Raw genomic sequence first — 27,850 nt, forward strand, 5'->3', positions numbered from 1 at the left:
CTTTAAAGTTCAATGCTTTTTACAATATTCTAGTTTTTGCACTTTGGGCATTATTATCATATTTTAAAAGAAAGCTAAGATCATAAGTAAAAAAAAAAAACCCCAATATATATAAAAAGAAAAAGGGATGTCTTTTTTAATTTTGTTTTTATACTCCCTCTGCTGGCTGTTTCAATTACAAGTACCTGTACTCAAACTTTGTTACTAAATCTGCTCTTCCTTTGCTGTTTTATCAAATGAGCAGTAAAGTGTGTTGATTTCAATCTGTATTTAAAATACAAAAAAAGTCTTTAATTGTTAAATGAAGAAACAATATTTGCAGGAATGGAAACTTTGACACCTGTTTTATGGAGCAATGTTTTCATTTTTGTTGTATCTTGTATTGATTTGAACCCTAAAAACAATTGAATCTTTTGGTGTGTGGGCGACATCTTCACCACTAAATATCACAGAAATAACAATTCATATATTGTTCCAAATCTATTCCATTTATTGTAACAAATTTACTTCCCAGCTTTGAAGAATAGCTGTGGCAAAACCTAAATAATTATGCTATGTTTTATTATGTTAAAAAAAAAAAAAATTATCAGTCACGAGTTTGGCGTACATCTACATAATTAGCTACAAGGCTGCACTCAAAGTATTCTGTGGATGTAATGGATAATTTCTGAAGATACTCCTTTTAGTACACTAGTATACAGTAGTGTTCATCCAAAATATTTATAGCACTCAAAAATTATAATTCTTAGAAACTTCAGAGATTATGTACAAGGATTGCTGTATACGTTATTGAAATGAAGCTGTTGCATTCCCCGTGGGTGTCAGTTATGGTTAATAATATGTTCAATATTTCTTGCTGATATTTCTGCTAAAGATCCAGACTTTGCTATGTGATGTGTCCTCACTTGTGCTGGTACTTGGCTTCGCCCTGTCCGAGTTTGAAGAGTGCCACCTACTGATTGACAGCTCCTTGCAGTGCTTTGTTCCTTCGCCATCCGAAGGCTCTCATAGCTCGGCCTCCCTTACCTGGTGGGATGTGACAAGTTGATGTGGTTGAACGTGGTAACTGTGTTGAACCAAGCCGCAGCTTTGACCTCTTCTATTAAATGATGCTATTTTTTCTCTCTAATTTGTTTCAAGGTGAGGAAACAGGATTTTCATCCTGGGAGGTGGGCTTCCCTTACCCCGCCTTGTCGCCTTTTTAAAAGCTTGTGAGAAAGCAGCATATTTCTGTTGATTTCATCATCACTTCTTGTCAAACTGTCATAATTAGTGTGGGAGGAGCAAGCCTGGCTGATGTTTGTAGAAGACTTTGGCTTCTGCTGTGCCAGACAACGTATTGATGTGTTTGCACACTCAAATGAGACAGTTCAAAAGGCAGGTAACAGACTTGCAATTGTGACTTCATTAACAAGTGAAAATTCCACAATGCTCATGATGTGTTTGTTTTTGCAGGGGAGAAGGACAATCTGGCTAACAAGTTCTAAATTTTTTATGGTAAATTGATGAATTAATCTTTACTGTTAGTGCACACTGAGAATGCTTTATTTCAACTTAGAAGTATGCTAATTATGTTCTTAGGAAAAAAAAGCTTGGCAAGAGTATGAATTAGTTCAAAAAAGTGTATAATTTACATATTTACAAGGAGCTCCTTTATTTCAGAGTTCTTTTTATATATCTTCTTCCCAGTGATTTATCACCACAGGAAGTTTCTTAATTCCCAGCTCCTTCCAGGTGGCTTTAAGAAGAAAAAAATACTGTGTTTCCAAATTTCTTAGTCTTTTGAAAAATACATTGATAGCAAGTTTTAGTCTAGGTGAGTGAGATTTTTAACCATAAAATGTTACATCATTAAGTGATGCCAAATCTTATGGCTCAGTAGGACTAGAAGTGGGGTCTCTGTATCACTTGAAGGCTTTCCAAAGTAGTTCTGGCTAAAGGATACCAAAAGAGAAGGCTTTTGGCTGTTACTCACTGCCTTTAGAGAGCTCATACTTGTTTTAGAGGTTTCTAATTAAAATAATAAAAAAACCCCTCAACATAGAAGCAGCAATAGTAATCTCACCATCTTTGATGTTAGGACCCAAAGAAGAGATTGTCAGGATCTGAGATCAGTTAATCCACCTTCTGTCTGGAAACTGTGAAGATTTAATGCTTTCATTAGCACTTACTGATCTGATTCCTTGTTTCTGCATTATCAACAAACCCCGGTGCAGCTGAGCTGTACTTCTCTTAACAAAGTTTATTCAGCTGTTAATAATTCCAACATTCTTCCTTCCTCTTGTCCTTCCACTTGCATCAAAAAGAAATCCCCTAATATCAAGCCACAAATAGTTACTAAAGGAAAGAAGACTTTAGCATCCGAAGTTCCAACACCTTTGTACCGAAACCTCGCATCTCTAATCCTTCTGATCCATATGTACCCAAAATAGCAGATATTTCTAGCTGCTGACAAGTATTGCCATGTTCACCTCGCTAATACTGTTTACATTGCTTCACCCTGTGGGAAAATTTCCTAACTGACAAGGAAGGTGCCACTTTCTTTGCCCTAGGTATTTTAGTAGCATTTCTGCAACATTGGGGTGTTCTGCTGGTTCAGAGAGTAAGATGCTTAGTGTGAATTATGGTGACTACTTGTGCATCCTGTTCATTTTGTAGTTTTCCTCACTGCCTAATTTTTATTTCCCCATTGTATTTCTTCTGTAGTGTCTTATTTTATTTGCTTCCAAACCAGGTGAGGCTACTACTCTATCTTCTAATGCTCTTTGACTTATTCTTAATTTTTTTTTTTTAATGTGTCTTAGTATTTCACTAATGATTTTTTTTTTTTCTCCTAACACATAGTAGTTAAGTTTATGATAACTCATTCTTTTACTTACACTATTTTTTTGTTTTTATATTTTGGTTTTCTTTCATGCATATACAGATACCCTGGCAACTTCTCCAGAGTGAATTCTTTCTTGGAACATAGCTCTGTCGGCTGTGCTTTCTTTGCATGGCTTTCTCTTTCTTTCAGTTGTATCTGTATTTTTGGCTTAATATTATTTCCTCCTTGTCCACCCGTCAGCTTATTTTAGCTGATGTTTCCTTCTTGATTGCTGAATTGTGTTGATTTTGTTTCTTCCTGCAGTGGGCCTGTGTCTTGCCCTGTCCTTTTTACAATGTCCTTATTTTCCCCAACTGCTGTGGTTGTGTGAAGGCACTATGCTGCTGTTACTCTTCTTCTGATATAGTTCACTTCAGCTGTAGTGTCCTTTTTTTTTTTTTTTTGGTGGTAAGACTAAATTTTGCATGGCGGTTTGAAAACTCTTGCTATGTGTTCTGTATTTGCAGTGACTCATTGTATTTCCTAATCTGCCACTGTCTGCCCAGCGCTAAGTATGATGTCAGTAGAGATTTTTTTTTGTTGCTTTTTTTTTTAACAGACGTAGGACTGATGAAAGTTACTGTTTGATGTAACAGGAAGCTGAACTCATCTGTTCTCAAAACGGGCACTGCCTTAGCCAGTATGCTCAGGTTTCATCCTGCCAGGCTCCTGCGTCTCATGCTTGTGAGCAAATTGCTTTAGTGTGGATGTGTCTCACTGTTCCTGTCTTCTCCAGGCTTCAGTTTTCACCAGTGAAGACTCCTGAGACAATTACTTTTGAGAAGCTGCTTTTTCATGAATCTTGAGTCTTAAATGTAGTTCTGTGGCCTTCACTTCATGATTAAGAATGTAAGAGAGTCTTGGGATTAGAGGTGTCCTTTTGAGAAGTGCTTTCAAGAGGTCAGAGTATGGGTGACCTGTAGTCTCCAATGTTTATAGAACAGTGCATTCCCCTTGCAGCTTCTGGCTTAGCTCTTGCAGTGGTAGAGAGAACAGGATCATCTGGCATGTTGCAGGAGCTTTCGTAGGCTGTTCATGGGTAGGAATGTGCTTGTAGATTGCCCGTTTCTTTCAGACCTTTTTTGGACTTTCGTTGGAGCTATATGCGGCACTTATACTTTTGAACTAAGCACAGAGAGAATGTGGGCTCAAGCTCTAGCCCTGTCAGTTCTACTTAATTTTTAGTGTGCTCCTTGGTCCAGTTTAGACCGATGCCTAACTGCCTGTATGTGTGTTGGGAACGGTTCCCAAAAGGCAGCGGGAATGGTACTTGTCTCTCCTGACCTTGTGTAAGGAGAAAAGTTTAGCTTTGCGGACACAAGCTTTGTCATGCCCTTTTACTTTGTGGCTAGAGAAGAGGCTCTGGGCTGTTTTATTTACTTGTATAGGGACATAGCTGTATGGACCAGCAGAGGAATCTTTATACTGGTGGTGGCACTAGGGCAGACCCTGTTTCTGCAGACCAAGTGCTCTCCTAGTGAATGAACCACAGGTTCTACAAAGTCCTGAATGAAAGATGTGCCCAGTGAATAAGGGACCATCGCTGGAGGACATGGCTTGCTGCCTGACTCAGTGCAATTATTTAGCTTGTCTGTCTTTGTTCCCTCAACTCGCTTCTTTGGAAGGCTTCTTAAAAGTTGTGGCTAAAATGCGTAAATAAGTGTTCTTAGGGGGAATGAGAAGACACAAATTTTGTCAGTTGACAAGGATGAATGAAGAGTGTGTGGTGATAGCGCATATCTTATGTTAACGAAAAATGATGGAGGCTTGTCCATCTATGGCAATACTATTGAAGGGGTGGAAATCAGAAATAGAAGAAGGAGAAGATTGGAATGGTAAGAGAAGTTTAACATTTTTATTGCTGAAAGGAATGCAATTACAGCAGAATAAAGTGTTCATCCTTATAGGGAAAGCTATTTATAAACTCTGGGAGGTTTCTTTTGGGGTAGATGAAAGGCTTGATATGTAAATATCTCCCAGCAAATCATCAAATTTTGAAGAAAACTTTTCACTGAAGTATAACATTTCACTGAAATGTAAGATTATGGAGTTTTTAAGTGTGAAGGTTATTTTTCTTTTTCATGTCACAAATGCTTTCTTTCTGCTTAACTATAATTTTTTTTCCCCCCTCTTTTTAGTAACAACATAAATGGTGCCTGGTGAATCTCATGTACTTTATAAATGTACTTACAGATAACCTTTTAATTTATTTCTTCACTTTTTGTAGCTTAATGTTATCTTCACCAATCGTCAAATAGCAGTTGGCCAATCACTTGTGTATGCCAGCTGGCCATTCCTTTTACCATTATTTTACTAGGTCACTCTGAAAGTTTTCCTGTTCTACCTTGTGTGTTTTTCTTTCTTTCTTTCTTTTTTTTTTTTTTGAAAGCTTTATTTGTAATTTAATAACTTATCTACCTTGTTCATGTTTTTTCTAACAGTTTATTAAAGCATAAATCTGGCTACATGTAGAGCGCATGCCCCTTCTCTGTCTCTTAACGTGAATTGCCGTGGATGGCTCTAGCCATGGATATGTTGTGAGTATAGCTAACATCACTGTGGCTGGTTACTTTGCCTATGGTGACTTCTTACCTGTCCATGACAAGCCTTGATTCTTGTTTAACTGATGATGTTGCTGTTGTTACATTCTGATTTGACTGCAAGGCTAATTTTTTGTTTGTTTTTGTTCATTCATCTGTGTGCCTTTTTTTTTTAAATATGTTGAACTACTCTCTTAGCACTTTGCAACATCTTGTTTTAACAACTTGTGTTTGAATCAAAGCAACTAGCCGTTCTGCTGTGCCAAGAAACACTTTTTCCCAAGCACTTGTAAAAGGAGGGTTTTGTTTTCCTTGTTTGACAACAAGTCTTTTGGTATGTATGGAGCTGAAGAGAGGAATGGTAAGGAAGTTGAAGTCTGATAGATATGTATATATAGATATATATGTATATAAAAAAAATTGAAAAGAGGACTTGAGAACAGTTACACAGTATATTGAGCAATATTGGAATATTGAAATTCTTTTGCTAGAGCATAAATTGGTAAGACTTAAGCTTTGTGTAAATATAGAAATGTCCTGTGCTGAATTCACTTTGGAACTTAAAACTGAGTTGCCAAACTGATTTGAAAGGCTGTCTAAAGACTTCTATATTGGCTTAAACTCTTACAATTTTGGTAGGTTTTAGACCTCTCAGAGATGAGCTCTGGCAGGTCTACTAGTGGCAGCTGAGATACCTAACCCATGCTTCTCTGTGCGAAGTCACTACCAGCTCAGCAGAGGTAGCAGAAGACAGGCTCAAGCACACTCTCTGGCTTCCTAACCTGTGATACGTGCATAGGTGATGGTCTGCTAGTCTATTGAGCTGTAGGCTGCTGTGATTGATGAAGAACTGCAAAAGTGACGTTGGGTTGTGTGCTCATGTGCTGGTAACCTCTAGAAGCAGGTTGCAAGAGGCTGTTAGGAGCAATGAGGACATAAACTGTTACGCCTACTTGCTTCGTTCCCCTTTCTGTCTGTTAATGCTGGAACATGTCTGACTCCAAAGCAAGCTGTTTCAGGGAGCTGAGATAGTTGGTAGGTGCCTGTTGACTCGCTCTGGTGTAGGGTAAGTTTTCTGCTGGTTAAATTCCTAAATAAGTTCACTGTGGAGCGAGAGGATCGCCAGTGCTGATGGGAAGACAAGCCTCGTCAGCATGTGGCTGGGAGCTGATGAGAGGATAACCTCTTTCATCAGCAGCTCATCTTAGGTCAGCTTGGCTGTGCTTGATACAGTTACGCCATAGTTTCATGGTCACTTGAAGTGCACATAAACTAACCCTCCCGTTTAAAGAAATGGCCTAGTTCTTCCTCCTTAAGGCTGCTCTTTCTTATACATGTGTACTCCTGCCTTGTGCAGGCACATTCATGTGGCCCCATGGTGATCTAGATTGAAGAGCTGCTCTCAATTAAAACAGACCAGGATTAAAAAGGGAGAAGATGCATGCCTTAAAGGGTTCATAAACTTCTGAAAATAAGTCAGAAGTGCATGTTTAAAACGTGTTATTTAAGGTGGAAATGTCCTTCAGAGATGGGGAAATAGCATGGTTTACGTAACATAGATTTTGCCATCTTGGAAGTCAGCTTTATGAAGGTCTCTAGATGCATGCCCAGTGTTTTTTGTTTTGGTGTTTGTTTCTCTTCCCCACAGGACTTTATCGCTTCACTCACCCGGTACTTTACCCAGCCCAGAATGTGTATGATATTGATGATAGGAAGGGTTACTCGGTCTTGTCTTTTTTTTTTTCTTAGCAAAATCTGATTCTTCCTAATTCTATAGTGCTATAGTGAAGACCTTCCACAGAGTGTGGAATTGCTAGTTGTATTATGGGCTTTTATGCTGGTGGTGGTTGCGTGAAAGTTTTGTAGGCATGAAATAATTTTTTTTTCTACTATGGGGCAGTAATGGACTCTTTTCACTTGCATATTACTGAAGAATGCAAGGGGGATTGGACAGAAGTACAAGAATATTCTCTAGTTTTGTGTATGTCAATGACTGGAGATAACCTGAAATAATGATACCCACCTCCTCTACCCTCCTACAAGTGCTGGGTGAGCACAGACCAGTTCTCACAACAAACCTGGAAGTTTTCTAAACCAGGTGATTGTCTAAAACTTAGACAACATGGACACCTCTGTCATCTTCCCAAGCAGTTGGGGAAACCATTTCAAATTAGTTGAGTGGCTACAAAGTAGAAAAATGGCAGAGCCACAATGAGACTTCAGGACCTGGCTTCTAATCTGGGGATCCCTCTGCCAGACAACATTGTTTTAATAATTGAAGGAGACTGTTGCTATAGCTTCCTGTGCCTTGATTTGTTGTTGTGTTTATCTTTTTCTGTAAACAGCTCCCAGACACCGGGGATCTAGGAGCTTTGAATGAAAAACATAATGGTGCATCGTTCTCTTCAGGGCCAACAGTGAAACCAGTTTAAATGTGCTTGTATTAAAACCATGAAGTGAGGTAATGATTAGTTTTGATTAGACCTACTTCTGCTGCTGCCACTTTTCTAAGATACATTTTCAGTGAGGAAAGAATTACTGTTTTAGCAAATAGCATCATATTAATTGAGAAACGGTAAGAAAAATAAAGATAAGTTTACCTCACCAGCATCAATAAGACTGGGGAGGGGGGGAAGATGAAAGAGAAGACGGAAGAGAAGATAACCTTCAGATGCTTCTAGACTGTATTTGCAATTCATAGTTTCCTGGGCACTTAACATTTTCTGCCTCATTTATTGATCTTGGGCATTGGAATTTGCAGCTGTTTCACTTCATCTCTTAATATGAATTTGCTCTGAGTTTCAGAACATAGTTTCCTCCTCCTATGTATTTACTGGTACAGTCTGGCCACGGCTGATTGTGCTGCAGTCAGTGCTGTTGCTTAAAGGGTGAAGTATTAAGCTATACTGAGGGAGAACTGCTGTTCGGTAATGGGGTGGTTTTTGTAGATGTTTTCATAACTCAAACCTGCATCTTTGCATCAGCTGGGAAATCTTTGTGAAACTACATCAGAGTCTTGGAACTTCAAAATAACTATTGTTTTGTGGGAGGAGTATCAGTAAAGGGTGAAAATAAGGAGAAATAGATAAGCATATTTAAAATCATCCAGTGACTGTAAAGTAATGTATCTTCAGTCTAAGTGGTGGTTACTGATACCTTCCTATGTTGCTATTCAGTATGCAACCTGTCATTTACATGCAGAAGCATGGATAACGGTGACTTCATATCTTGTACTGCTGGAGGTTATATGTGGTCCTTTACTTACTGGTGTCTTTTATATTGTTTGGCTGTCAAAATCTGCTTGTGAAGTTTTAGTCCTTCAGTTTTATCGACTGATCAGCTGATACACGTACCAGTGAACCTTTTGAATTCAGGCTTGGGATTTATTTGTTTAGTTTTTAGCAGTTTTATTCTATCCCACACTTGTTTGGTAATAATGCCGTTCTGGAAAAAAAAAAAGCTATGTATTTATGAATTATTTTGGTAAAACACTGTAATACAAATGCTGTCATCTTACTGCCGTAATGCTTTCTTTTTTTGGAGCAATGCGTAATTTGGGTACCACCCAAAGTGCTGCTCTCCTATTTTATATGTCTTCATATTTTCAGCTACTTTTGCATGTTTTTTTCTGCTAAAACACTGGGAATCTGCTCAACTCTGCACCTGTGACAGAGCAATTCAAATTAAGTTAGACAAAGACCAATAACCTCTAAACCCCAAGCAATTCAGTGGACATTAAACCTGAAGTCTGGATCTTCCTGCAGCTTTTTCTTTTCTCTTTGCTTCCTCCACCCATTTCTTTCTGTCTAGCCTTCGTGCTGCCTGGAACCTCTGCTACCTCATGAGGTGGGCAGAACACACCACCCTGTTCTCTTCTGGCGGCCACTCGTTCATGTCTCTGCGGTCTTCCTAGCTGCTGGTTTTCATGAACTCCCCTGATACATGTATTGTTTGGTCAAATTTCATTGCAGTTAGTTGTAAGGTCAAAATATATTTGTAGGGGCAAATTTTGTAGCTGAAAAGCCAGTAAGACAATTGCATATCTTGTTTCTTTTGACCTTCTAAAGATTTGTTGGGCTTTTGTTGTTGTTGCATCTTTATTAGTTCTCTCGGTAGCATTGAGGTTCTGTTAATGATGGCTCTAATTTCTTTGGATTCCTAAAATTCTTAATGTTTTATGCACAAGGCAGAGATACATAGCTTCTGGGGGAGAGGTCAATGATGTTTTCAGTAGCTTATTCCTTCTCAAGTGCAATTTACCAAGGGACTCTGCAATCAAGTCATCGTGATGGGAAGTGCATCTCAACTGATGTAATGCATTTGTGTTTTCTGGAAGCAGAACAAAATTGCAGCTCTGCTCCATTTAATGCAAGATTTGTCATTGATTTCAGTTGCCATGATATTTACTCCTATCATTTGATCTTTTTGTTGTAATGGATTGTTCATGCTTTATGAATCCGATTTCCTGACATCAGTCCTCAAAGCAGTGTTGGAAGTTTTTTATTAATGAAGAGTATTTTTACAAAATTTTCTGAAATATGGCACAGCCAAATCTGATTTCAACAAAATCCCTAGTCTCTTCCTCTGCAGACTATGTTAGAACAGGGAATCAACGTAATTGATTCACCAAGAGGGGCTAGATGCATAAAGCTGGATGGACTTGATAGATAAATTCTTCAAATAGGTTAAATATTTATCTACTGTGTATTACTGCTGTCAGGAATGTATTTTCTGATGAAGATGCATTGTTTCTTCTCAGTCTGTATTGGAAACTAAAATGCATTAAGTTGAAACAGTATCACCTTGATTCTGTCTGCTGCAACAGAATATATTTAAGACAGATCACTTTGATGTATTATACACTATTTTCACTATTTTGTCTAAAAACTCATTTCATCTGAAGTAGAAACATGTTGCATTTCATCACTTGCAGAAATGCTGTGCATTTTTGTCAAAGATTCAGAACAGAAATGTTCAGTCGCTACTTCTGAATATTATTTTTGTGGCCTCTGGAAAACGATGACTGTCCTTGCTAATTTTTTGACATGGCTTCCTCTGTGTGGACTTGAGAAAAAGAAAGTTATGGCAATATATGGAAGAACATGAGCTCCAAGTTATACAAGTCGTTGGTCTGAATGCTTGGGATGTCCAAATGTTTTTATCTGGTCACAGCTGTTAGAATACAACACGCAGAGATTTACCCTAGTGATAATTTGTAGAGTGAATAATTATATGTAACAAATTTGTGACTAGAAAATCTTCAAGAACACTCCAAAACAAAGAGTCTTCCCTTAGTTATTCTTGTTTATCCTTAATTTCAGTGGGGATCATAGCAGCGGAGTAGAGAACAGCTTTGGTGCTTAGTAACTTCAGCTGATTTTTGCTGTATTTAAGGCAATGGTAGTACAGGGGGTGGGAAAGCATACAACCAGTTAAAAAAAAAAAAGAAAGCAAAAAAGTTCCTCCTGTGTACAGACACTTTGATTGCACAGGTGTTTTCAGAATTCAGTGAGACCTGTGTGATATTGTTGCAGTGATGTTCTGTAGAACTTTTTAGGCACTTTGTCAGTTACTTGTGTGTGCAGATATGGCAGCAAAAAGACTACTTGCAAAGGTTCCCCTTGTTCTTGGTGATAATGGTGCTCTGATGGCACTTTATTATTAAAAGTAATGGTAATTATTTGTGTTATGGGTAATTCCGTGTGCTGTTTTATAGCCTGTGATCTCAAGGAAGTTTGTAAGACACTGGCTGAACCTTGTGGCAGCCTTGATAGGAAAAGAATGGTAACTAGACAGACAGTTGTTTTTGCTGTATGCTGTAGGACAGAAGACTCAATGGTTGGGTTTTTATACGCTTAACTCTGCATAAATCTTGCTGAAGAAAACGTCTACAAGTGGTTTAAAAACAGTAGGATAAAATGATTTTGTAAAATAAAACAAAGTATGTTTTTGCAACGGCTCAAAGATATTTGTTTTGTTTATGGTCATTTTGTAGCTGTTCATTTTTCCAGGCCAAAGATGTATTTGCAACTCAAATCCCAATAAAACAAGAGTTGGATTCACAGATGAGAATGGTACATAGTTTTTTTTCAAATTGACTTTTTTTTCTTTTAAGTGGGGTGATGTGTCTCAAATGCATTTGTGAATTAAATGAAGACTGGTTTAGCTTCAGATTTCAGGAAAATGAACTCGAAAGGACACTATCGGGTGGTCTGAACTAATGAATAAGGTATGTTAAACTGGTGAAAGTTTTCTTTTTTTCAGATGTTGGTGCGCTCAGTTCCTACTTCATAGCAATTTCATCTGAAGCGACTGTCTTCCTCTTACTTTTTTTTTTTTGGTCATTTAAATCATACTGAGCCACTAAGTTTTTCACATGGCCTTTCTGTAAAGTCAAAATTGGCACAAGCTCGAGGGCATGAACTGCATTTTGTGTTTATAAAGAAAATGGGAATCAAGGGAAAGGAGGGAATTGCAAGCAGTAATGGGTTTTTCTAATGAAACTTCTACACAGCTCTGCTGCTGATCTCTCCTTATGTGCATGTCCAACAGAAAATGGAAAACACCTTTCCTTCACCACCTCCCCTGTGATAAAAAATAGGGCCTTTTTCCCTGCTGCCCTGCAGCTTGGGGGTGGGGGGGTGGGAGGGATGGGTGGGAATAGCGACTCATGTTTTGCTTATGAAAGGATTGTGATGTTTTTATGGAAGTTTTTAAGAAAACAAAACATTAAATAAAAAGTACAAAGGGGCACCAGTCATAAAATACACTAGAATTGTATTTCTGAATCAGAAGTTGCATTTTGGACTTGAAACAGACTTTTTATTCCCCCAGAGTTTGTGGCAAGTATTAAAAATGAGTTAAGGGCAATGCTGATCCTATAGCAGTTGGAATATTAGAGCATGGAGATAGTTCTCCTGGTCAGATGCTGCAGACAGGCAACTCCCTGCTTGCCCTTCAGCCAGTTGTGCAATGTTCAGGGCTGAAAGTCTGTCAACATAATATTTTTTTTTTTTTTTTTTTTTTTTTCCTTTGGGACACTTGTGGAAGCAGACCATCAAAGCTCCCTAACAGACACTAAAAAGCTGCTAAGATAATGGTTTGGATAAGGATAATTCATTTAATTAACTTCATTTCAGGTTTTGAAGAAAGCAGAGTGCAACTGCCCAAACCAGAATCTTTGACATACGTTTTAGTTCAGTATATTTAACTGAGTTTTTCTCTCTTGAAAGTGGAAAGAATGAAGCTGCTGTATTTCAGGAAATTAATACCTGGTTTACAGCATATTTAAGACCCTTTACCCTTCCAGCTCAGCTCACAGCAGTAGTTCATACTCAGGCACTTGCTACATTTGACTGAATTCAGCTTAATGTTCCTGAATCTTTTAAAAGTTAGAGACTTTCCTGTAGACAGCAATTGTTTTTTCAGTGCTGTGGCATTTTGAAGTGGACTACTGTGCTGGGCAGATGAAGTAACCCTTCATCTCACTGATTTAATAGTCAAAAGGAGGGAGGGAAATACTGCTTTTAAATGCTGCTGTTGAAGTGTGAACTGCTAGAGCTGTTGTAGTTTCACTTGGTCATCTGCTCCCTTCCCCTGCTGATTTTAAGTTATGCATGATTTAGATTTATGGTAAATATATTTTTCTTTACTAATGTATTGTACCTTTGTCAAATTCCCATGTATCATTCATGTAGAAGTGGGCAGCTGGTGGAAGCTAGGAAAGGAAATAGAGTACTACCAAGTGCTGGTAACAGTACTTTTAACAATCTAAACTGATCTGTACATACCCTCCTAAAATACAGAGATGGGATTCTTGGTGGGATGAGGTGACAGATTTGCCTCCCCTATGAGGTCTATCTGCTGAAGGGGTGAAGAGCTTTCAGTGGCCTTTCCTCCTTCCAAAACTTCTCGTATGTTTTGTTAATTGATTCCTACCGCAGCCTCTTAGTAGTTGCAGTATCTTCAGGAAGAGGGTTTTTTTGGTTTGTTTTTTATCCTATCACAACTCCATTTCAGAAGAGACTTTTCTCTGAAAGACCAAACACCTGCCCCCATGTTGACAGCTTTACCAAGGGAGAGCAGCTGTCAAATGAATGAGATTGGTAGTTTTATAGATACACATAATCTTTTTGAGAAATATCAGGAATGGATGCCTAGCAGTTACAATTCTGTGACTGCTTTAAGTAGCGATCTTACAGCTCTTTATTGTCTTGACTAATGCTGGCAGCGTAAAGGGCTGCTTGATTCTGCTGCGAAGTGTACTTTGAAAGATTAACTTGTGCAGGATGCGTTAATATGAGGAAAACAGAAGAGAGCAAGAAGGCATATAAAAGAAACAAGATAGAACTCCATAGTTTACTTGCCAATCAGAAAATAAACTTAGCTAGAAAGACAATTGGGACATCAAGAAATGGAAGGGGCAATAAGGAATTTTCTGGCAGAAGAGGAAGATTTCAAAAATCCTAACAAAACAAAAATAGATTATGACACATCAGTTCATATTTTTCCATTGAGGAGATACAGTTCCACCTACTTAAGTTTCTGAAAGAAATTCTGCCAGTCCGAGGAGCTGAAATATCAACCTTCGGTTGAATTTCTTGTCATATGTTCTTTTTCTCTATATGTTAGCAGCATATAGGGACTGTGGTGTTTTTTTATCATGCAAATAAGGCACATTCTTTATTGCAAATACCAGCTAGTTTTCTGGTAGATGCCTTTTATGGCACACTTAGGTTTTAATGCTTCCTTAATAATTTCCTTTGTTGCAGCTTAAAAAGGCAAAGACTAGGCTGCCACTAAGTTTCTAGGCAGTGAGCTGACTTTGAGAGGGGTTTCTTTGCAGGATTTCCAGTGTGAAAGAAGGATGGTATTTCTTGGCCATTTAAGGAGTCTTAAACTCTTTAGACCTTGAGTCTATTTTTCAGAGCTATTCAGAGTATAGATTCCTCGTATATATCTTTTCTTACTAAAGAAAGTGAGTTCAACTGTAAGTTAAGTGTGGAAAGGCAAAAGAGCTTTACAGTCACCTGAGTATCAGAGGGCAAAGTGTTTCATGCCAATAGTGTTCTTCAGACTTTAGGTTTATATAGAACTGGATTTAAATATTAGCAATGGCAAGGAAATGTCTGAGGCTTTACTAAAAAACAGACAAAGGATTTTGCTTTCTTCCTGTTTCCACTCTTTCAGTGTGGCTGAATTTATTGATGTGTGATTTTTTTTTTTTTTTTTTAATTATTATTTAAAAAAAAAATTTTTTTTCCTTCCCTCTGCCAAGCCCTAGGGGACACAGCTGTCTGCCCTGTAACTTTGACTGTCATCATTACCACTCTGTTATCTCACATGGCTGTATGAGGACTTTAATCTTCTATATAATTGGTGGTGGCAATTGCTGCTAAAGCTGTAAAGGAAAAGGATCTGTTCACCTTCGTGTGAAAATGGATGATTGACGAACTCATGAATGTTTCCTCTCGGCTCTGAACAGAGTAAGTAAGGCAGAGTACCTCAGGCAGTCTAATTTCCTGGCTTGATAATAGACTGGGAAAAGAGCCATTTGTTGTCTTCAGGGTTGTCCATATATGGACAAATCTTTTGCCAGGCTGAGTAAAAACAGTCGTCTTTCAGGAAAGAATAGAATGTTACAGGATTTTGGAAAATGAAAGTTTTATAAGCAGAGGTCTAGCTTAACATAATGGATGGCTGTTTGCTTCAATGCACTTCAAAACAGCACGGGCTCAGGTTTGTGTCCTGAAAATGTGTTAGAGAATTACAGCTATAGATGTTAAGTACGTGTGTGTTTACCCTTACCCTGGTTGTTTGCCAGCCTTTGCTTTGAGAAGGACCAATGCTGATGCTGGTGCAGACTAGACCTGTAGGCTTTCACTGCCTTTTTATTTAGTTTTGGGTTAAAGACTAGGAAGACATTTAAGGTGAAGTTAAATCCAAGAAAAGATTATTTCAGTCTTTGACCATCTGTGGCTCGGTAGTATGCTTGTTTATGAAGACCTTTAATGGTATTCCTTGATGATTTGGAGGATCAAGCTGATCGTTATCACACAGGAGATCCAAGAACAGCTGGACAGATCTTGAATTGACTGCAGAATTGTGGTGTTATGTTCCAGTCATTCAAAAAGTTTGGGGTCTATGTGGGGTCCTCCCTGTTTTTGCTCAAGGAGACTATGAAATGCAGAGTATGTGTGTGGGGAAGCAGTAAACTGGTTTTCTTTCAGATGGATCCTAAAACACCACAAAACGATCTTCTTCTAGCCATTGTTGGAATGCTGTTATCTCCGCGTTTCATCAGATGACAGACTTGAGGACAGGAAGCGGCAGGGGGGAGATAAGTAAACTAGTGGTTGTAGGTTTATGTTGTATCTACTAATATAGTTTCAACTGGTTACAATATTTTATGTTTAGTACCTTTGTTCCAGATGCAGTAGAAGAGACCTTGATTTCTGATGAATAGGGATCATAGAAAGAGTCCTTGATTTCTGATAAGGGACTTGTCCCAATACTTGTGTTGTCAAGCCCACAGGCACCCTGGTTTGGTCATTGGTTTACTTCTGATTTAGGGGAGATCATGCTGTGTACTGAATAGCAAAAATCCTCCCTAAAACTGTTACATTGCTCTGGAGGTTCTCTTAGAGTTGTGTTGACAATCTTGAAGATGATGACTTTTTTGGCACATTAAAGCCCAGAGCAACTTTATTTTTCCCTCCTACCTGTTGTACTTGAAAGGAGAAGGTATATACGAGAAAGTAGGCAAGATTTATTTATTTATTTATTTTTTAAAAGTTGGTGGGAACAGAGCAGCTGATTTGCTTTAGGCATCACTGAAAATTTCAGCTGAATTTCTTATACAGAACTAAAATACTGTACAGTAGCTTGCTTAGATGTGACAGATGCTTGAAACTGAATGATCTCTCTTTTTTGACAGTAGATAGGAGTCTTCCCAAGAGTAGGGAAATCCCCTTAAGTATTTTTTGTTGTCTTAGAGGTTGGGTCAAAAAAGGTTATAAAAATATCTTTGTCTACTGAAAGTATTGAAGTCTCAAGAGGGGGAGGAAAGAATGGATATAGGGGAGGAGAGCAGCATGCATCCTGTCTTTGAGACCAGAGTGTTTAAGTGTTATAAAGGAACAGTGCCCAGATTGACTGCATTACTGGGCAGGACAGGAAATAATGCAGTTTCCATAGTCTGTCTGTAAAAGTGTGGGATTATGTAAGCTTAACTCTCTTCAATCAACAGGAGATTGATGTGGGTCAAACTCACCATTTCTGGCCTAAATTTTTAACCTTGAGTTTTTTCCAGGCTGTGGGGAAAGTGCTTTGCTTCTTTAAGGATTTTATATGTTATTCTGAGCAAGAATGACTTTTGATTTGTGTTTTCTGGTGATTTTTTTTTTTTTTTTAATTGAAAAAAAGAAACGGTTTGTTTTTGCCTTTTAAACGTAGAAGTGAGTGTTTCAGTGTCCTGGTCATTTTACAGGGCTTTCCTCTTACAGAGCTGACTTAGAACCCTTGCACAGATCTTCAGCTGTGAAAACTATTATTGCATTTTCCTTGTATTTCTTATTAAATTGAGCTAGTTTAAGCTTTTCATATTTTTACCAGTACAGTTTTTGCTGAAAGCAAAAGTCAGTGCTGCAAAATAGTTTATTACTACCACCTGCTTTCAGAAACACCTAATCACCTATTGAAAAGAAAATTCATATCTGCTCATAGTTCCATAGCAAACATTGGACCACTTTTTCACTAGGCAAAGAGTTGGGGTTAGGTTAGGGTCAGCTAACAAAAACCAACTGAGCCAGATAAAATTAAATATTTTTCTTTCCTCCTTCTTTACACAAATCTGTTTGTTGGAGGTGAAGTTTACAGTAATAGTTTCATTTTTCAAGGAGAATGAATATGAAAACATATATGAATAAAAATAAGGTGTATGTTTGAATGAAAATAAGGTGTATGTACATTCTATTTTTACATTCCACTGTTTTTTTTAAAAATGTGTATGTTATGCTTTTCTTCATACATTTTACTAATACTTAGTTTGCATTAAGTAGATCAATTAAACGGTGTATTAACCATTATTGAGGAATAGCTTGACTGCTTTCAACCTCCAGCCCAAGCTCTGCAGTAAGTTTATTTAGCTTTAAATTGAAGGTGTTGTGACATGTTAGTGAGAAGCACTTTATTAAAAATAGTATAATAGTATTTTAAATTTTTTTCTAATGAAAAAAGTAGCCATATGAATTATCTGCATCTGTCCTATATATATTTTTCTCACTTTTTCTTATGTTTCTGCATTGCGTGTAGTACTTTCCAAGATCCATTTTCATTCTCTCCCTGGCAGCTTCACTCTCTGGAGTCCCTCTCCCCTTGTATTTTGTAAGATCGCTTTTTGAATGTCTTCCTTCTGATCATCTCCCAGCTCAAGTGTAATACCATTCCCTGACTGTTGAACTTGCGCAAGGTTTTCATTATCCAGATAGCTTGAGACCTTTCTCCTTTCCAGGCTGCCACAGGCTGACTCCTCCTTTTCCTTATCTGTTCTTTCAGCATCATTGCTGTACTGCAGGGCTGTGCCTGCAGGTCTGCTGGAGCTTCAGTTTTGCTTTGAAAGAATGAGGGTTAGATGATTGTGCAGATTGGTAGGAAGCCTACGTGAGAGATCAACCTCAATGTCTACTCTGCTTAGAGCTAGTTTAAGGAGAAAAGGAACAAAGTCAGCAGGGATGTTGCTGAGGCACAGCATTTCAGGCCATGGGAGGAGTGAGAAAGGGTAAGGATTGGGCCATGGAAGAAGCGGTTTCAGCCCAGGACCAAGCAGAGAGAAGGGCAGGGATTTGGGGCAGATTTATACGGTCGGGTTATGAAGAAGCACTGACAATTTTCTCCTACTAAAGGCTCAGTTCTGCCTGTTTTATGGTGAGGGTACTAGATTGCCCATTGCTGAAGCCTCTGCTGAATGGTTCTTCCTTGGCTGACATCAAGGTTTAACATTAAGTGAAGTGTGACTGGGAGGACGTCCACATTCGTGTGTTCAGGTCAGAAGTGTGCTTGAGGTCACTGTCCTAACTGTTCTCATTAGTCCTTGGTTTGCATCAGAAAATGGTCCAACAGAGCATCCATCCATTAACGGGATTCCTTCCAGACTAAACAAAACTGGGATATGAGCTACAGCATTCTACCTAATGGAGTGGGTTTGGTGGATAGGACCAGATTAGATCTAGTTTGAAATAAACCCCACCAAACCATTAAAAGTGTGAATGCTGGGTCCTTGTAATCACCTGCTTTGGTCTGGAAATCCACTCCTGGGCAGGCTGTACTAATGGAGGCACAGATCTGAACTGCAGCTCACTTTGCTTTGAAAATTCAGCAGTGTCACAGGAATCCTTTACAGTGGTGGTGGTGGCAGAAGGGGCGACCCAAGGTGTATGTCATGCATTGACTGATGTTTCACTTGCACCTAAGCGTCTGAAAAATTACTTCTGAAGACCAGGGTCTGCTGAAGAGCTTTGGCAAAGCATGGTGGAAATAGTGTAGAATATTGCTTTAAGAATATTTTATCAACCATTGAAAGGAAATGGGGTGGGTGCGGATGAAGGATCACTTTACTATGGGCCTGTTCAATCTGTTCATGATTAATGTGTTTGTAAAACATAGCTAAGGCTTATATATTACACTGTTTGAGATGCTATCTTGGGTTTTGGTGATTTATTAATGTTATAAATTTGATCCTGCAGAACTGAGCCTACTTGCAAAGAAAATCAGAATTTTTATTTCGCCGAGAACAGCATTATACGCTGTGTCGGATGTAGTTATGGAAAGTTTGAATAAGTGTGGTTATGAAATGCCATGACTCTGAAATGGGAAGTAAAAAAAAAAAAAGAAAATCCAATATACTTTCAAAACAAAAATGATGAGAGGGGAATGTTACATTCTTCCCCATGCTTAAATGATGGTCTGCCACTCAATGTTCTTTCTGGTTTATACCTAATTTTGTAGACTGAACTACTAATCCTTTGTTGCATGTTCTTTTTGTATTTATTGAATCTGATAGAAGAGTCCTAATTTAAACCATATAATGAGTTTTATTCACAAAATTTGTGAATGTTGTGGTTTTTTTTTTCTTTTTTTCCTTGTTCTTCTGTATCTAGGCAAGTGCATTTTTTCCTAGCCTCGTAATGGCTAACGGACAAACTTATGCCCCCTTTTCTGACTGTCTAACCTAGTTAAAAATAAAATAGCCTTAATCAGAAGGTTCTGAAGAACACACATGTTCATGAACTGTGTGATCCCAATTCTGAGCTGCTACTTCTCATGTACAGAATAATTCCAGTGGGCTTATTCTCAGTTTCCAGTGGTATAATTCAATTTTTAATAGATCTTTTCTGTTAATCTTCAGACTGTTGTTTTTCTGTATAAATAAGGTTCGCGTTTCATTCTCTTATCTTTGTTTTAGTGTCATTTCTGGCCAGGTAAGCCAAATGAGAGTCATCCAAAGCTTCCCTGGTTCTTAAAGCAGCTGTTGGAAGAGAGCGTGTGTGGTATTTGCGGTGTTGCGTAGCTGGATCACATACCAGGAGCTACTGCTTTCGTGTTCCCAAGCAGAAAAGGAAAAGGCCAATTTTGAGCTTCAAACTTGACTTCCCATTTGGCAGTGCACAGTGTCACTGGCAGGCCATAGGAACATCCATATTTGCAAAAATAAGTAAAACTGAACATCGCGTCCTCTGCTGGGGGCTATGCTGATACCATTTTAATTGGATTCCTGTTTGTGTTAAGACCAGTCTGATTTCATATCTTATGCCATTGATCAGTGTAACATTATAAGTCTAACAGAAATTTATATTTGCTGTCAAGAAAGTGCATGTTTCAGCAGTGAAGCCCAGAACCAATGTTGTAGTAAACACGAGCTGTACCTTACTCTCGCTGAAGTTTATAGCGAAGCTTTCCCTGACTCTTGGGAGCTGGGGTGAATCCTGTGATGGCTCCTTCCAGGTGGGATGCACTGGGACCATTCTTACCTCTTTGCATGGCACGGGGAGATGTTTATAAGGTGGCGCTAGCTATCTTGCTGTGATTTAATAATTTGTGCTTTGATGAGAAGCCTTTTTGTTACATTTGCTGGAATGCCAAATAAGACAAAATAAAAAAATCACGCATGTGTTGTAATTGATTCTACTCCTAAATACTGTTTTTCTCTCCTGTTCTTAAGAAATCACCGGTTTTACCTTCAGCAGGTGCAGCATGTTCTCCTAATGCTGATGTTTTATGTAACCATAGTCACAGTTATTTGCAAGGGTTTTATTGACTGATAACAAATCACTATTCTGCCTTGCAATTTTATGTATTACATTACTAACACTATAATCATCTCTAGTGCAAGCACTGCACTGACAGAAACATACTAAAGTTTGGTGTTATCTCACTTAGAGTAATTCAGTAGAGCATTCAGGAAGTATCACATATGCTGATATATTTATATTAAGTGTTTGGTGCTCGTAACATTAGGGAGTGTGAGTGTGTGTGGGGCTGTTGTTGTTTTCTTTTGTTCTTTTAAGCCAAGCATTGTCAATGCTGCTGTGGCAACATTAGCGGTTTGTTAGTTGTTTTTGATACCCAAAGATTCTGATGTGTAGTTGCTTCTGTACAAACTCTTGTGTGATAAATGCTGTACCTACACTGGTCTCAGTTAAGTTATCCAAGACTGCCTTTAATTCCCACAATATAAGCTAACTAGCTAGGCGTTTTTGAATTTTAGTAGTGCCGTGTAGCTCATACAGAGGATGCTGGCAGCAATGTTTTAACCAGAGTTAAGGTGATTTTAATTAATTGCTCTTTTGTGTAACGATACTTACATTGGTACTGTGTTGGTACTTTTTATTATAGTTCTGTCTTTGTGTTTGCATACATTGAAAGTGTGTTAAAAATACAGATATGGCGTTTGTCACAGACATGGTTTATTGCACAAGTTTCTAGGCTCTTAGCTGGAAAAATAGCAGAGTGGAGTTCATGAGCATGCTTGTGTGAAGCAATGAATGTGATGCAACACGAAGTGGTCATACTTGTGCACGTAACAGACATAAACCATGCAGAGTTTGTGATTGACTTTACATGCTCTCTTGAGATGAATTGAACCATCAACCCACCTGTTTCTGTTATCATTATAGTCACATGTAAGATTTGTGCACTATAGACATATGTTGAATCCTACCTCCAAGGTGTGGATTTTGTGTTTTGGAAGAACCAGCACTATAAGAATCTGTTTCTGAGAATGGTGTTCCCAGCTGTTTTAATTGCTACAGTTCTTGTGAACTGCCTTTTTTGTTTTTCTGAAAAGTTATGGTGGTGATGAAGGAGTCTGTCTGGGCATATGTTCTTCAATTTCCTCATCCAGGTTTGTTAGCATTATATTTTGTACACACCAACATATAAAATATGTGTGTTTGATCTTGGTTAATATCTGTTTCTTTAGAGCCCATGTTTTATTTGGTATTCTTAGGCCATTCCTGAGGCAAAGCAGTTCTTGCTGTCAACTGCAGAAGATAGAGCTGCTAGGCTGCACTTGACCATTATCACAAAAATAAATGTAAGCACAAAATAAATGTTCTTGCTCTGCAAGATGTTATAAAAGGAATAGTCACTGAAATGTTAGGTTATTATCTATGCCTCTTTCCCACCATAAGACTGTTTTTAATTGGGGGGCTAAAGGTTTGAGAAGGGGGTGGGAGGGAGATTAAGTTACCTGAAGATGACAGATACTTAATTCAGTCTGACTTCAGGTCTTGTCTGTTTTGCACATGCTGATTTTGAAGCAGATTGACTATTGTAAGGAGTTTGCAGTAATGATGCTGTAATAAATACATACATAAATCATTATAGTATAATGATATTTAACTTGTAATGTAGTCTTGGTGATTTATATATTTTGTTGATTTATATACTTTGTGTACTTTCTAATTCTGAAAGGGTATAAAGCTCAGGTGTCTGCCCTCCTAACAAGATATGAAAGCTCCACCCGGGATAGCATGCTTGCTTTTAGATGATGTTTCTTCTGGTAGAAATTTGGAAGCATATAGCTATAAACTTTTCAGACAGAAGGAGGATTGCTGTGTTTAACACTGCTGTATATAACATCAATACTACATGTAAAGAAAATAAAAGGCAACAGAATATATGGGAACTGTTTATGACACTTATCTGATTGATTTGCATTTATGTTGAAATCTTAATTTTTCTTTCCTTTAATGTAGAATCATAGAATGGTTTGGGTTGGAAGGGACCCATCTAGTTCTAGTTCCAATCGCCCTGCCATTTAGTTCCAATGTCATCTAGTTCCAACCCCCCTGCCATGGGCAGGGACACCTTCCAGTAGACCAGGTTGCTCAAAGCCCCATCCAGCCTGGCCTTGAACACTGCCAGGGATGGGGCATCCACAGCCTCTCTGGGCAACCTCTTCCAGTGCCGCCTCGTCCTCCCAGTAAAGAATTTTTCCCTAATATCTAATATAAATCTGCCCTCTTTGAGTTTAAAAGCATTGTCCCTCGTCCTATCACTACACTCCCCGTTATAGAGTCCCTCCCCATCTTTCCTGTAGGCCCCCTTTAAGTACTGGAATGTAGTTTAAAAAAAAATAAATCAAGAGAAAGTAATAATTCTACATCCCTTGCATTGTTTAACTGTTGCATGGTAGGTGTTGAGATCACACTTTCATAGAGATTAATAAGCGTGCACAGTTGTCTCTTTCCACAAGAAATGTGTACTTTGTGTGCCCACAAAGAGAGTCCTTAGGATGGTGTAGTATATGCTCATGTAATTAATCATGATAAGGATACCACATAGGCACAGGAAAATGGGGTTGGGTTTGAATGATGACCCTGAAGTTGGTGTATTCTAACTTCTGAATTCTGGCATTGCACGAGTGAGAAATAGTGTTTTTGTCTTAAATTTCCCTTTAAAAAAAAACCAAAACAAAACTGAAGAATTAGCAAAATTTAATTATATTCCCATTGTAACAAATACTCAGATATCCATCTTGTAAAATGAGACCTTTTAAATTAGCAGCATGTGGCATTGTTTGTTAACAAAGATTGTAAAGTGAAGCCTCAACCCAAGCAAGTGTGAGGGGAAGCTGAGCAGTACATTATAAAGTAAGGATTTCAAAGAGAACATGTTCTACCATACTGTGAGGCTAAATAATATGCTTATAAAATGCAGAGCTACCAATTTTACTGTGATTTCTGTGGAGCTGGATGTTTTTCCTGAGACTAACCACGCTTCAGGAATATACTTAATGCAGGTGGAACATCAAGTAGCTTCTGGGACAAGTGTTGAAGTTCTGAGCATAGTCAATGAAGAATATCCATTGGTTGCTGTTTAACCATATTTGGTGAAGTCTTTGTGCATAGCTATGTATCAATCTGACTTCTGTTGTGATCCTTTTTTCCTATTTTTAACCCCATGAGACACTAGAACTAATTAGACAAATGTGCAAATGAGTAGAGTTTACTGAACGTGGACAAGTCTGTACATTTTCTATCACTGTTTTCTGAAATAATTCTTTGCTGTTTTTGCATTCAGTGTAAGTTCCACTGAATTAAAAGCAGTCATAGAAAGTTTTATTTAAAACCTCTGATTTATGAAGTGATGATTTTAAAGAATAGTGTTGGGCAGTCTTAACTATAAAGACAGAGACTGTTATCCAGTCATCCATTTTGGAAAATTTATTAACTGTAGATTTTATTTTTACTTTGATAAGTTGCCTAATGAGTTAGCAGTAATTATAGTAATAATAATTAGGTGTGATGCCTGCTTGTGTTCATTAAGCTCTGTGAAGACAAATACCAGTAAGAAAAGAAAAAAAAAGCTGGACAGCAGTTGGACCATTGAGACCCTGTACTTTGATATTTTAGGGCAATCTGACAAATACTTCAAGCCAGCATATGCCAACACTGCTGCTAAAGAGCTGGTGCTGGCATTTCTGAGATCTTCTGCTTGCCAGCTCAAGGGAGGGCAAGGCAACACATTTCCCCAAGGAGGGACTGTGTTGATGTGTCTAAGAACAACAGGGAAGACTTTGTGGGGAGAGGAGTGAATAGTTGAGAGAAGAGGAAGGGGTGCTCCAGAGATGCTGACATATGCCAGATCACATTATCTGTTGAGCTAGCCACAGACTGAGCAAAGTTAGGGTTGGTCAGATCGTGAGTGAGAAAACAAGTGATTAAGTAGCCCCATGAGACTGAACAGTGGGACTAACAAAGCTTTTTTTCCTCTGGTTTTGTCTGGTGGCTGGTCCCCCTCTGTAGATGCCTTTGTATGTTGTAAGGATTTAGCCGATGCTGCAGGCTTTATCTCAGTGGAGGCACAGATACACCCTCTTTTCTACCAGGCTGGTCATTAATACGAATATTCTCTAGTGATCTCCAACAGATTAAATCCCTGAAAGAGATGAGTATTTTTAGTTGCAAATGAACAGAACTTTGTATTTTCTCACATACATGTGCATGTTTGCACATATATTGATTATTGAATTTGCTCGTTCCTTTTGGAAATCATGCAAAAACTAACGTTGTTTCACGTGGAGCTGAATTACATGTTCTGAACTTCGTATCTCTAGAGGTACCTCTTCCCCACTGGAACGCTTGTGGCCTGTGTCCCCAAATATTCTTCCCGTGGTCCCCAGAAGCTGCGTGGAGATGATGTGACATGACTGATGGTGTGGGTTGACTGGCTACCCAGTTATGGTGGTGATGAAGGAGTCTGTCTGGGCATATGTTCTTCAATTTCCTCATCCAGGTTTGTTAGCATTATATTTTGTACACACCAACATATAAAATTAATACGGACTGATGGACTAAACCCTGGCCAGGCAGGAGAAAATCTGAAGCTTTTTTAACCACAGGCATGCCAGTTTAGCCAGTTGCCCACAGCCATAAAACTTTCAGGAACGTAGTTATCCTTGGATAACTGTTGTCCTGTGTTGGTTATAGTTGAAATTGGCTCATAAGTTATTAAGGGACAAAAGCAGAGAGGCTGCTGATCTGGCCAGTCAGTCAGGAACTAGGCTGAAGGTGTGAACACTGTGGAGCCTGGGTGTTTTCTCCTCTAGACTCCTGCAGCGGCTCTGACTTGCATAAGTCTAATGGGGCGAATGCAGAGCTGATTCTTTCTTCTTGCCTCCACTTCACAGTCCCATGTTGTGGCGTTTGTATCCCTGATCTCAAGTTGCAGGGCAGCATGTAGTCACTGCCTGCCTGCCTGAGAAGGCGGCGTGCCAAACTCTGCAGGTCAACAGACTGACTGTTCCTGTGATGTGGAGTAGATGCGAGTGTGTTGCAGTATAACTAGTTAAAAATGCACTTACCCTCCCCTGGTGTGTGACCCAGTGGAGTCCCTAGAGGAGTGCCTGGCATGTGACTGTCTGAGGACTTGTATAACACGTGAGCAAATGGACTGGAATTCTGTTAGCTTGAGAGGCGAGTCTGTCTGCAATCTTGTTTTCATTCGCCATCCACACTATTGTTTCAGCGCTTTTTGTGTTGGAGACGAAGTGCTCTTTCAGGCAAAAGCTGTTGGTGATATGCAATGTTTCCCAATATATTGATGAAGAACAGGAATCACGGTGCTCAGAAGTAATGTAACGAACTGCCTGGGAGTCTAACCCTTTCCAGGACGGTATGTAGTGATAACCACAGAGATGGGGCAGCGGAGGGGATGTGGAAAAGAGGGCGAGTGCTGTGATGAGAAGTGGATTTGCAGGGGAAAACACTCTGTGCTAAGGATTCAACACTGCTCCTACGTGTTGTAGGGAGGTGTACTTCAGCCTGGCTCCGCTTCGGTTCTGTGCGCTGTAATACCCTTGGTAGTGCAGCTCAGTCCGCGGGGAAGCCTCCGTGCCTGTGCTCTGAGACTGCTTCCTCGTGGGAACCGAGCTGCGGAGAGTGGGGGGAATGGGGAGATTCACCTCAGAAGCAAACTTCTGAGCCCGTGGTGCTAGCATGGATATGCACCCCATAGGGTGCCTCTGGCAGTGCTGTTAACGGGCTTAAAGAGCACTTTGGATACCGCTGGAATCTTCCAGTCATGCTTTCCTTCAGGTTCCCCTCCCTCCAGCATCTGCGATGGGCTGCAGGGGTGGTGGCGCTGGGCCGTCCCGTGTGGGCGAGCCTTAGGCCGCAGCCGTTTCGCGAAGGCCCACAGCGAAAGCTTCCAGAGAGCGATGGCGGGTCGAAGGCCAGCGGCACGGTGTGCCGGTGGTGCCCGTCAGCAGGCAAGGGGCAGGCTGCCCGCTGCTGCCCGCCGCTGTTCCACCCCGTCCTTCGTCCTCGCCGCGAGCCGAGCGCGGCACCAGCCCCGACGGGGCGAGCGCCATGTACGTCCTCGAGCCCTGCTCCACCGAGGCGGCGTAAAGCAGTGTGTCGGAGGGGACCGACAAGTGACGCCTGGACCTGTGGGCAAGATGACAAAAAAAAAAAAAGGAAGGAGAAACGGGTGAGGAAAAAACGCTGGCATGTTGAGGGAAAAATGAAGAAAATGAGTGCTGAGGTGGGGGGAAGGCTTTGACATGTCAAAATTCCAGGCTGATTTTTCTTTATATGCATTTGTTGCCCGAGTGGGCAGGCGTAACTGTATTTGAAATTCTTTCAGCCGTTTGGTTGGTTGGTTTGTTGGCTTTAAAATTAACACATCTGCCACTGATGAGAAGAGGCTACAAAAGCCTTTTAGCTGAAATAAATGCACGCTGTCTGTCTGCATTTTCTTTCCAGAATCTTCTCTAGGTCCTAAGTTACTTCTGTGAATTTAAAAGCAATATTTTCACTTCTCATTTAAAGTCTTTTTTTTTTTTTTTTTTTAAAGTAATATTTTTTAAAAAGTTCCAAAGTTTGGTAGCTGTGAGGTAGCCCAAGATGAGTGTCAGTGGTGGTTAGCCCTCAGCATCAAAGTTGGTGGACACATCCCAAACTATAAGCACAGCAACCGATGACAGGTTTTGGCAGGTATTTGCATACTAGCAGAAGATACAAAGACAAAAGCAGGCCCAAGTGAGGTGCGATGGGGAGAAAGCTAATAAAAGGGAAAGAAAATAACATGGAGCCGGCCAGATCTTGGTGGATGGAAAGGTTGGTCTTCCATGTGAGGAGAAAAGAGCTATTGCTGAGTAACTCCGTTCATGGCTTCGGCCTCTCCTAGAGAGAGGTTAGCTAGCTTTATGGGGAAAGGGAAGGTGTTAGCTCCTTTTGAGGGGAGAAAGGTAGAGCTGGTCAGCTGAATGGGATGAATTATCCGCTTTTCTAGGATTAAGCATTTTGGTAGTGCTTGTGGAGACTGTGGGACTTAAAGTGAGAAACCTTTGCTAATAAGCATGCCTCACTGATTTGTTTGTGACTGACAGATTTTTTTTTTTTTTTTTTTTTTTTTTTTTTTTTTTGACTGAAGAGGGTTC

The 27,850-nt window shown here is 39.4% G+C and overlaps 1 protein-coding gene across 3 annotated transcripts in view; it reads left to right on the forward strand.

Annotated features, from left to right (window-relative positions):
- The window catches only part of PDE10A (phosphodiesterase 10A), a 193,835-nt gene that overhangs the window by 5,737 nt on the left and 160,248 nt on the right, over positions 1-27,850 (forward strand). The gene's annotated exons all lie outside the window — the stretch shown is intronic.

Source organism: Haliaeetus albicilla, chromosome 7 (assembly GCF_947461875.1).
Source record: "Haliaeetus albicilla chromosome 7, bHalAlb1.1, whole genome shotgun sequence".
In the NCBI taxonomy this organism is placed as follows: Eukaryota; Metazoa; Chordata; class Aves; order Accipitriformes; family Accipitridae; genus Haliaeetus; species Haliaeetus albicilla.